We start from the raw sequence: 12,818 nt of genomic DNA on the forward strand, positions 1-12,818 counted from the left end.
AATATGTCCTAGTATTTTAAAAAATTGATTTGGTCCAATTTTGCAACAATTATTTGGGAGGTCCTTCACAAAAAAACCTCCTTTGGGGCACTCGAAAAATGAAAAATGGTTTTTTCGTCCAAAGAAAAATGAAAACTTCCTTACGCAACATTGTTAGCCATTCCAATATGCACCCTTGTGCACAATATGAGATCATTTGAACAAACTATGCCATGAATGCGGCCATAAGATTGATCATTTGGCTTGAAAGCCATTGATCTCCACACGTGATAGCTCATTTTTTAGAACACTTTTTTAAAATAATTGCCCTATTACAAGTTTGTTATTTTTCCTAGGAACTTGGCCACATATAATGACACAATGCGAAGGTTTCCCAACTTTTAAATTTTTTTGAATTTTTTATGCCCGTTTCAAAATGCGGTCAAAACAGCGGGAATGACCGTTCTTAGCTAGTGGTTGAATCTTGGAATTTTTTTGGTGTTTCTATGATTAAATAGATACTTATGTACCTAGAAATGATTTTTGGAAAAAATAAAGAGCAAACTACAAGGCAGCTACAGTTCAAATTTGACCCGCTTCCAATTGAATCAGCGGAAATTTGTCTTTTTCATGAGAGGTGGATTAAAACTTTTTACACCCAACCATTTGGTCAATTGTGCATTAAATATGTCCTAGTATTTTAGAAAAATGATTTGGTCCAATTTTGCAACAATTATTTGGTAGGTCCTTCACAAAAAACCTCCTTTTGGGCACTCGAAAAATGGAAAATGGTTTTTTGGTCCATAGAAAATGAAAACTTCCTTAGGCAACATTGTTTGCCATTCCAATATGCACCCTTGTGCACAATGTGAGATCATTTGAACAAACTATGCCATGGATGTGGCCATAAGATTGATCATTTGGCTTGAAAGCCATTGATCTCCACACGTGATAGCTCGTTTCTGAGAACACTTTTTTAAAATAATTGCCGTATTACAAGTTTGTTATTTTTCCTAAGAACTTGGCCACATATAATGACACAATGCGAAGGTTTCCCAATTTTTTTGATTTTTTTTATTTTTTTATGCCCGTTTCAAAATGCGGTCAAAACGGTGGGAATGACCATTCCTAACTAGTGGTTAAATCTTGGAATTTTTTGGTGTTTCTATGATTAAATAGATACTTATGTACCTAGAAATGATTTTTGGAAAAAATAAAGAGCAAACTACAAGGCAGCTACTTTTCAAATTTGACCCGCTTCCAACTGAATCGGTGGTAATTTGTCTTTTTCATGAGAGGTGGATCAAAACTTTTTACACCCAACCATTTGGTCAATTGTGCATTAAATATGGCCTAGTATTTTAGAAAAATTATTTGGTCCAATTTTGCAACAATTATTTGGGAGGTCCTTCACAAAAAAACCTCCTTTGGGGCACTCAAAAAATGGAAAATGGTTTTTTCGTCCAAAGAAAATGAAAACTTCCTTAGGCAACATTGTTTGCCATTCCAATATGCACCCTTGTGCACAATATGAGATCATTTGAACAAACTATGCCATGGATGTGGCCATAAGATTGATCATTTGGCTTGAAAGCCATTGATCTCCACACGTGATAGCTCGTTTCTGAGAACACTTTTTTAAAATAATTGCCATATTACAAGTTTGTTATTTTTCCTAGGAACTTGGCCACATATAATGACACAATGCGAAGGTTTCCTAATTTTTTGATTTTTTTGAATTTTTTATGCCCGTTTCAAAATGCGGTCAAAACGGCGGGAACGACCGTTCCTAGCTAGTGCTTGAATCTTGGAATTTTTTTGGTGTTTCTCTGATTAAATAGATACTTTTGTACCTAGAAATGATTTTTGGAAAAAATAAATAAAAACAATGAGGACGCTGCACTTCAAATTTGACCCGTTTCCTGCTGAATGAGCGGAAATTTGTCTTTTTCATGAGAGGTGGATCAAAAATTTTGACATCCAATCATTTGGTAAATTGTGCATTAAATATGTCCTAGTATTTTAGAAAATTGATTTGGTACAATTTTGCAACAAATATATGGTAGGTCCTTCACAAAAGAAAGTCATTTTGGGCACTCGGAAAATGATTAAAAATAGCTAGAAATATCAGAAATGCATAGAAATTGGTCCTTATCCATAAAATGTGGTCTAAATCTAGTGAAAATTTGTGTGGTGCCATTTTGAAAAATATTTTTGATAGCTACTTCACGAAATCTGTCTATTTTTAGTACTTAGACATATTTTTTAAATCACTGGTTTTTCGAACCAATCACGACTCTTCCCACGGATTGATGACATGGCGCCCATCCATCCATCCATCCATCCATCTCTCCATCCCACATCCATCCATCCATCTATCTACAGAAAAAAAGAAAATAAAATGAAAAAGAGATACCCCCCTCCCGCAGCCCAAACCCTAGGTCACATCCCATCGAACCCCCCCCCCATCGCACCCCTCCTCTCCTCGCAGCCGCCGCACTCCTCCTCCCTCAGATCCTCGCTGCCGCCACCTCCTCCCAGATCCCCCTCTCCCCGATCCAGACCTCCCTCTCTCTGCAATCCCAAACCCGCCGCCGGCCTCCCCCACCCCCACCGCTGCCGACCTCTTCATCGCCCCCAGCGCTGGCCATCCTTCCTTCCACCATCCAGATCCCCCGTTTCCTCGCTGTCTCGCGTTGCCGCTACCACCTCCCTCCGGCGGAGCTCGTCGCTGTTCCCCACGCCCTCCTCCTCTCGCCCTCCCCTTCCCACTCCCCACAGCGATGGCCGACGGCCTCACCGCGGCACAAAATCCCCCACCACCATGAAGCCAGCGAGGATGTTCCCGTGACGGCCGCTGGTGTCCCCACCGCTGCCACGGGCCCTCGCCGCCTAGGCGCCCGTCTCTGTGCGGCGGCTGCACGTGGTGCGGTGCATGGCCAAGGAGCGACGGGTGCGAATGGTGGCGAAGCAGATCCAGTGGGAGCTGGCGGACATGCTGACCCGCGACCCCGTCATGCAGTGCGCCGTCCTCCCCGAGGCCGCCCTCGTCGCCGACCGCTACCTCTCCTGATGAGGACATCAATACCATTGTTACACCCACAACCCCTACTGTTACATATACTGGACCAATTACTAGAGCTCGCGCACGCCAATTAAATTACCAGGTACTTTCGTTTCTTGGTAATGATTCTAATGTTCATGAGATTATGATGCTGCCTAAATTGGATACATTTGTTTTGCTTACAAATGAAGGGCCTAGCTTGGAGAAGGATGAACATTGGAGCAAGAACACGCATGGAGTTGATGGCATGCGCAAGGGGATCAAGAACGGAGTTACAAGTGATGATTTCAGGACTTTGAAGCCGCCATAAGGAGTGCATGAAGCCTTGGACGAAATATACAAGATGCCACTTCATAATATTCGTCCATAGGCTATTCTAGGTGCTGCATCACCTTATTAATGGGCCAGGCCCATGTAATTTCGAAATACTTAAGTATAGGCTATTTTTAGAGTCCGTATGTGTGGGGAAACAAGAGTTAGGGTTGGTTTCGGACCCCACCCTCAAGGGCCACGAAATTCCCTCCTCTTCCTCCATATATACAGCCCTTAGGGCGTCGTTTAGACTTTGGGTTTTGTTTAGATTAAAAGTTCGCCATAGCTCAACTTCGCGTACTTCATTTGTGTCCAACGACCAGACCAAGACGTCACAGAACCCCACCTTGATCAATAAAGTTTTCATCTTATATTCGCAATATCCCGATTGCAATCTCAGTTTCTTGCTTGTTCTTCGTTTGCTCGCAGGAAACAGACCCTCGTGGTCAGGTTGATCGTGCTCCGGCGTGGTCAATAACCCTCGGAAGTTGGTTTAGCCATTGCTAAGGCGCGACGTCTCGCACGTTCATAGTCGGATCGTCAAGGTCAACTCCCACAGAAAACGATAGCCATCATCTCATCGAAACATCGGGACACCTTAGCCTCTATCAAGTGGTATCAGATTTCCAGGTTGCTCGGTGAGATTTTACAGTTTTTCGTAGATTAGATCGAGTCTGTTCTTCATACCTACAGTCCACGAAAAAGCCACACAAAAAAATTAGGGTTAGTTCATCATATCCGAACCAATCTAAGCCTTTGCATAATCTTTTTAGGGTTTTTGCTTTGTTGAATTTGCGGTTGCATCGTCGTGTCAAGTTGAAAGATAAGTTGAAAGATAAGTTGACACATGCTCCTTTACTCCAACTTCCTAATTTCAATAAGACTTTTGAGCTTGAATGTGATGCTAGTGGAATTGGATTAGGAGGTGTGTTATTACAAGATGGAAAACCTGTTGCATACTTTTCTGAAAAATTGAGTGGGCCTAGTCTGAAACTATTCTACTTATGATAAAGAATTATATGCTCTTGTTCGGACCTTAGAAACATGGCAACATTATTTATGGCCCAAGGAATTTGTTACATTCTGATCATGAATCTTTGAAACACATTAAAAGTCAAGCAAAACTGAACCGTAGACATGCTAAATGGGTTGAATTCATTGAGACTTTCCCTTATGTCATTAAACACAAGAAGGGTAAAGAAAATGTTATTGCTGATGCCTTGTCTCGTCGTTATACTATGCTTTCACAACTTGACTTTAAAATATTTGGTTTGGAGACCATCAAAGATCAATATGTTCATGATGCTGAATTTAAAGATGTATTGCAGAATTGTAAGGAAGGGAGAACTTGGAACAAGTTCGTTCTTAACGATGGATTTGTGTTTCGTGCTAACAAGCTATGCATTCCAGCTAGCTCCGTTCGTCTTTTGTTGTTGCAGGAGGCGCATGGAGGAGGATTAATGGGACACTTTGGCGTCAAGAAGACGGAGGATATACTTGCTACACATTTCTTTTGGCCAAAGATGAGACGGGATGTTGAGCGTTTTGTTGCTCGCTGCACTACATGTCAAAGAGCTAAGTCACGACTCAATCCTCATGGTTTATATATGCCTTTGCCAGTACCTAGTGTTCCTTGGGAGGATATATCTATGGACTTTGTTTTAGGTTTACCTCGAACAAAGAAGGGGAGGGATAGCATATTTGTTGTCGTGGATAGGTTCTCGAAAATGGCACACTTTATACCATGTCATAAAAGCGATGATGCTGTTAATGTTGCTGATTTGTTCTTTCGTGAAATTATTCACTTACATGGTGTGCCAAATACTATTGTTTCAGATCGTGATCCTAAATTTCTTAGCCACTTTTGGAGATGTTTATGGGCTAAGTTGGGGACTAAGCTGCTTTTTAGTACTACTTGTCACCCCCAAACTGATGGACAAACTGAAGTAGTCAACAGAACATTGTCTACTATGCTTAGGGCTGTTTTGAAGAATAACAAGAAAATGTGGGAAGAATGCTTGCCTCATATTGAATTTGCTTATAATCGCTCATTGCATTCTACTACTAAGATGTGCCCTTTTGAAATTGTGTATGGTTTCCTACCTCGTGCACCTATTGATTTGTTGCCTCTTCCATCTTCAGAGAAGGTTAATTTTGATGCTAAAGAACGTTCTGAATTGATTTTAAAAATGCATGAGTTAACTAAGGAAAACATTGAGCGTATGAATGCTAAATATAAACTTGCTGGAGATAAGGGTAGAAAACATGTTGTGTTTGCGCCTGGAGATCTTGTTTGGTTACATTTGCGTAAAGATAGATTTCCTAATCTGCGCAAATCAAAGCTAATGCCACGTGCTGATGGTCCTTTCAAGGTGTTAGAGAAAATAAATGATAATGCATATAAACTTGAGCTACCTGTAGATTTTGGGGTTAGTCCCACTTTTAACATTGCAGATTTGAAGCCTTATTTGGGTGAGGAAGATGCGCTTCCGTCGAGGACGACTTCATTTCAAGAAGGGGAGGATGATGAGGACATCAATACCATTGTTACACCCACAGCCCCTACTGTTACATATACTGGACCAATTACTAGAGCTCGCGCACGCCAATTAAATTACCAGGTACTTTCGTTTCTTGGTAATGATTCTAATGTTCATGAGATTATGATGCTGCCTAAATTGGATACATTTGTTTTGCTTACAAATGAAGGGCCTAGCTTGGAGAAGGATGAACATTGGAGCAAGAACACGCATGGAGTTGATGGCATGCGCAAGGGGATCAAGAACGGAGTTACAAGTGATGATTTCAGGACTTTGAAGCCGCCATAAGGAGTGCATGAAGCCTTGGACGAAATATACAAGATGCCACTTCATAATATTCGTCCATAGGCTATTCTAGGTGCTGCGTCACCTTATTAATGGGCCAGGCCCATGTAATTTCGAAATACTTAAGTATAGGCTATTTTTAGAGTCCGTATGTGTGGGGAAACAAGAGTTAGGGTTGGTTTCGGACCCCACCCTCAAGGGCCACGAAATTCCCCCCTCTTCCTCCATATATACAGCCCTTAGGGCGTCGTTTAGACTTTGGGTTTTGTTTAGATTAAAAGTTCTGATAGAGGCAAAGGTGTCCCGATGTTTCGATGAGATGGTGGCTATCGTTTTCTGTGGGAGTCGACCTTGACGATCCGACTACGAACGTGCGAGACGTCGCGCCTTAGCAATCGCTAAACCAACTTCCGAGGGGTTATTGACCACGCCGGAGCACGATCAACCTGACCACGAGGGCCTGTTTCCTGCGAGCAAACGAAGAACAAGCAAGAAGCTGAGATTGCAATCTAGATATTGCGAATATAAGATGAAAGCTTTATTGATCAAGGTGGGGTTCTGTGACGTCTTGGTCTGGTCGTTGGACACAAACGAAGTACGCGAAGTTGCAGCTATGGCGAACTTTTAATCTAAACAAAACCCAAGTCTAAACGATGCCCTAAGGGATGTATATATGGAGGAAGAGAGGGGAATTTCGTGGCCCTTGAGGGTGGGGTCCGAAACCAACCCTAACTCTTGTTTCCCCACACATACGGACTCTAAAAATAGCCTATACTTAAGTATTTCGAAATTACATGGGCCTGGCCCATTAATAAGGTGACGCAGCACCTAGAATAGCCTATGGACGAATATTATGAAGTGGCATCTTGTATAGTTCGTCCAAGGCTTCATGCACTCCTTATGGCGGCTTCAAAGTCCTGAAATCATCACTTGTAACTCCGTTCTTGATCCCCTTGCGCATACCATCAACTCCATTCGTGTTCTTGCTCCAATGTTCATCCTTCTCCAAGCTAGGACCTTCATTTGTAAGCAAAACAAATGTATCCAATTTAGGCAGCATCATAATCTCATGAACATTAGAATCATTACCAAGAAACGAAAGTACCTGGTAATTTAATTGGCGTGCGCGAGCTCTAGTAATTGGTCCAGTATATGTAACAGTAGGGGCTGTGGGTGTAACAATGGTATTGATGTCCTCATCAAGTTCGCCATAGCTGCAACTTCGCGTACTTCGTTTGTGTCCAACGACCAGACCAAGACGTCACAGAACCCCACCTTGATCAATAAAGTTTTCATCTTATATTCGCAATATCCCGATTGCAATCTCAGTTTCTTGCTTGTTCTTCGTTTGCTCGCAGGAAACAGACCCTCGTGGTCAGGTTGATCGTGCTCCGGCGTGGTCAATAACCCTCGGAAGTTGGTTTAGCGATTGCTAAGGCGTGACGTCTCGCACGTTCGTAGTCGGATCGTCAAGGTCAACTCCCACAGAAAACGATAGCCATCATCTCATCGAAACATCGGGACACCTTAGCCTCTATCATCTCCTCCCCCATCACCATTACCGATGTCGAGCTCTCCAACGACCTCCAGGTCACGCCCGGACTCTCCCTCGAAACGATGCGGCTGCGCTGCAATCTGGGATGCTGAGTTCCTTGTCTCTGCTCCGGTTTGTGTCTGCAGGTGTGCAAGGTGTATGTGTCCGTCTTCGGGGAAGAAGGTGGCCATGGCCGGGCTCAAGGACAAGACCAAGTACCTCCAGGTCACGCCCGAGCTCTCCAACGACCTCCAGGTCACGTCTGCTTACTTCACATTTTGTTTATAGATCATTATGCTAGTTTCTGTCTTGTTTAGTTGGTTAATTGTTCATGCTTGAAGTTAATTAGCTGGAGTAGTTGGTTAGTTACACACTGGTTGGTGCATGCTAGCTCAAGTGTATACATGCATGGATGTATGTGTTTTGTAGTTGAAGGAGTTCATTCTGTGCAGCTGGAGGCGTACAAGTTCAAGATCGGCGACCGGGTTTTCCGGAGGCCCGGAGACCCACCCCTGGACCAAGTTATCGAGATGCTACAGAAGCACAAGGATAAGTCTCAAGATGAAATCTAGCTAGCTGGCTATAGTATGCCTTATGCTCTCGTTGATTTATTTCTTTTGCACTCTTTTGCAGTTCTATATTGATGAGTGAGCGATCTGCTAGCAGCTAGCTAACTGCAACTAGATTGTAACCCTATTATGGGTTGTGTGGTTGCGCATGCGTTCTGCATTGTCAAATGTGTTCTCTGTTGTCACACATCGTATGCAATGTTGCTCATAGTTTTTATATTTGTTGTCATGCGATGCGGTCACTGAATTGCTCAAATTTGCTGGCCAAGTACTATGTAGTCATGTTCTATGCTAGGCTACCAGACTAGGTAACTTCTGTATCAAAATCATGGATTCTAATCTTTACTATTATCTGCCATGGATCAACAATGATGCATCACAGGTGGTAGTAGTAGTAGAGTCGGACTTGGTGCTGCATTGCCCAGTTATTAGCTCCTCGATTTGTTCCTCACAGCGTGGGGTCAGCACTTTACCTCAACTTGTCTGCATTTTCTCTCACACACTAGACTTGCTCATCCATAACACAATGGCAGTGCGTGAGTGAGTCCTGTAGGTATGTATGTTTTTGGGCTGGTTGTAGATGGCTTTGTATGTTATGGTAGTGTGCTTGCTCTCCCTGCTCTTCTTTCGCTTGTAGAAAAGAAGAGCAGAGCAGGGTAAGTAAAACACACTAGCAACTCTCTAATTAGAACACCAGATGCTGTGCAACTCCCTACTAGTAGATACCAACCACATGTATCTACAGATTTACTACTAAATCCAATTACAGTACTACCCGATGTTGTGTGATTCCTTCCATTCTATGATTGATAAAGGAAGTACTTCATTAGTAACGAGACATGCTAATCTGGTGCTGAAATTTATAAGCAACTAAATTGTGCAGAATTAAGTTTCACATTCAAATCGATGGTATGTCATGTGTGCACCATGGACAGAAATTTCAGAGCCAACAGAAAGAAATTCTACTCTTTACTGTAGAACAGTATACAACATTACTTTGTTGGTTGCCTGCTAATTGTGTGCAAACTGCTTATCAATAGCTTATCAAGCACTGCCTAACTGGCTCGCATCGCTCTGCTGTCGTAGTTGTGCCGTCAGTGCTCTTTCCTCTCTGTCTGTCTACGACAGCAGGATTCATGCACCAAACCAAGAACCTGAATCTTTTGTTAGGCTGTTAGTAAACTAGGTTGTACTCCTTCCAATTGCAAGTTGGATAGAACCTGCAATTAAGTGCACAGACATACATGGATTCTGGTTCAATTCGTATGTATGTCTGTATGTGCATGCTTACGACTTTGACTAAAACTAGTTAATTCATTGTTCTACCTTGAAGGTGACCAGTCCCTAGCTGCGTGCTTTGGTCGGTCCTGCTAATTTCAGTTCCTATGATTTTTAATCTCCGTTTTCTATTTTCCCCAGCTACCAAGACTCTGAGTTTGTGGTGATGACAGCTGACACGAAGCCGATCGAAATCTTCCCCCACCCCCTGTTGCTCCCTGATGATAACAAGGTAGAAATTATGACCGTATGCTGCATCATATATAGTACTGCTAATTAGTTTGTATGCCGTTGCTTGCATGATATGGTTAGACCGACGACTGTCAAGCTCATAATTCTATATGATGTGTCAAAGGTTAACAGAATATATGATATGACTTGTGTGCTGACGTCTAGTATCTTGCTTATCTGTAGTGTGTTTGTTGTACGCTTGCCTTTCTTTGGCCTGCTATTCTTATTTATCAAATGAAAGGACATTCTGTTTGGCAGTGGGCGGTTTTGCTCAAAAATAAGTAAATAAATTGTATGTGCATGCTGAAATGTTAGATGTCTGTTGGTTGCTGTATATGGGCAAGATGAATTGAATCTTGATGTGTACTTGTCAATTCTAGCTTATATTGGTGTCTTGCGATCCTAAAAAATTATTGAATCCTGGTGTGTACTTGTCAATCCTGCTGTGTGTTCATATTGCGTCTCTGTTTTCTTGTATGAACGAGTTATCTCATTTTAACTAGCCAGAGAACAAAAAGCATGGTACTAGCTCAATTTTTGTTATCATTCTAAATAAGTTTCCTTTTCTTGAATGGTCTGTTCTGATTCTTCCCTGCTGATTCATGTAACAGGGTGACCGAGGAAGGCATGTTGTATGTTTTCTTGAAGGTCGTTTTGTTTGTTCCCAGCCCTAACTACAATTGTCCAGCTAGTTCGGCATGTTGTTCATATCACTATTGTAGTCCAATGAGTTTGGCATGTTGTGAGTTTGTGATTGCTTGTAAAGCTTGTAAAGTATTGTATTACACTTGTAGTCATTACTGTGATTGCCACTGTATTACACTTGTAAGGATCTGGTTGCTCTTATTTCAAGTATTATGTGTGCTTTTTGTCCGCCCATTTAAATACTGGTTCGAATATGAAGAATATGAGCCTGATAGATGGGACCCACTTACCAGAACATGAAAAATGGGACCCAGTTACCAGAACCTGACAACCAGGACCCATCTGACTAGTGGACCCTTCTTTTGGAAAAAAAAGAAAAACTAAATTCGTTTAGACAAAAAGGCCACAACCCAACAATAAAAAAAAGTTGCAATGTTGGGCTTGGTCCATGAAGCCGATCAAAAATTGATAGAAAAAATATATAAAAAGGCCGAATTGTTGGGCTAGGCCCATGTAGAAAATCGAATTGGACCGGGCTGAATCTTGTGCCACATCAGATTGCCACGCTGGATGCCTACGTGGCCTGGGGAGGTTGCTAGTGACCAAAACGCCACAGTAGACGTATTTTGGTCATAAACGTCTACGACCATTCCAGAAGAAAGGTCGCTATAGTCAGTTTATGACAGCCGGCTTTTGACCTTATGTTTTTGGTCACAAAAAGGTCACAAATTGAAAACAGTGACCATTCAGTGACCAATAGTGCTGGTCACAAGTTGACATATTTCTTGTAGTGGTGCTGCATCACCTTATTATTGGGCCAGGCCCATGTATTTTCGAAATACTTAAGTATAGGCTATTTTTAGAGTCCGTATTTGTGGGGAAACAAGAGTAAGGGTTGGTTTCGGACCCCTCCACCAAGGGCCACGAAATTCCCCCTCTCTCCTCCATATATATAGCCCTTAGGGCATCGTTCAGACTTTGGGTTTTGTTTAGATTAAAAGTTCGCCATAGCTGCAACTTCGCGTACTTCGTTTGTGTCCAACGACCAGACCAGGACATCACAGAACTATGCTTAGGACTGTTTTGAAGAATAATAAGAAAATGTGGGAAGAATGCTTGCCTCATATTGAATTTTCTTATAATCGATCATTGCATTCTACTACTAAGATGTGCCCTTTTGAAATTGTGTATGGTTTCCTACCTCGTGCACCTATTGATTTGTCGCCTCTTCCATCTTCGGAGAAGGTTAATTTTGATGCTAAAGAACGTGCTGAATTGATTTTAAAAATGCATGAGTTAACTAAGGAAAACATTGAGCGTATGAATGCTAAATATAAACTTGCTGGAGATAAGGGTAGAAAACATGTTGTGTTTGCACCTGGAGATCTTGTTTGGTTACATTTGCGCAAAGATAGATTTCCTAATTTGCGCAAATCAAAGCTAATGCCATGTGCTGATGGTCCTTTTAAGGTGTTAGAGAAAATAAATGATAATGCATATAAACTTGAGCTACCTGCAGATTTTGGGGTTAGTCCCACTTTTAACATTGCAGATTTGAAGCCTTATTTGGGTGAGGAAGATGAGCTTTCGTCGAGGACGACTTCATTTCAAGAAGGGGAGGATGATGAGGACATCAATACCATTGTTACACCCACAGCCCCTGCTGCAATACATACTGGACCAATTACTAGAGCTCGCGCACGCCAATTGAATTATCAGGTACTTTCGTTTCTTGGTAACGATTCTAATGCTCATGAGAATATGATGCTGCCTAAATTGGATAGATTTGTTTTGCTTACAAATGAAGGGCCTAGCTTGGACAAGAAAGATGAACCTTGGAGCAAATTCAAGCATGGAGATGATGGCATGCGCAAGGGGATCAAGAACGGAGTTACAAGTGATGATTTCAGGACTTTGAAGCCACCATAAGGAGTGCATGAAGCCTTGCACGAAATATACAAGATGTCACTTCATAAATTTCGTCCAGAGTCTATTCTAGGTGCTAGGTCACCTTATTATTGGGCCAGGCCCATGTATTTTCAAAATACTTAAGTATAGGCTGTTTTTAGAGTCCGTATGTGTGGGGAAACAAGAGTTAGGGTTGGTTTCAGACCCGTCCTCCAAGGGCCACGAAATTCCCCATCTCTCCTCCATATATACAGCCCTTAGGGCATGGTTTAGACTTTGGGTTTTGTTTAGATTAAAGTTCGCCATAGCTGCAACTTCGCGTACTTCATTTGTGTTCAACGACCAGACAAAGGCGTCACAGAACCCCACCTTGATCAATAAAGCTTTCATCTTATATTCACAATATCCAGATTGCAATCTCAGTTTCTTGCTTGTTCTTCGTTTGCCTCCAGGAAATAGACCTTCGTGGTCAG

At 42.1% G+C, this 12,818-nt stretch overlaps 1 pseudogene; it reads left to right on the forward strand.

Annotated features, from left to right (window-relative positions):
• The first annotated feature begins 2,818 nt into the window (after positions 1 to 2,818).
• Positions 2,819 to 8,365, forward strand: LOC147970932 (putative ribosome-binding factor A, chloroplastic; annotated as a pseudogene).
• Positions 8,366 to 12,818: the final 4,453 nt, after the last annotated feature.

This window comes from Triticum urartu, chromosome 5A (assembly GCF_056163025.1).
Source record: "Triticum urartu cultivar PI428250 chromosome 5A, HENAU_Tu73, whole genome shotgun sequence".
NCBI classification, from domain to species: Eukaryota; Viridiplantae; Streptophyta; class Magnoliopsida; order Poales; family Poaceae; genus Triticum; species Triticum urartu.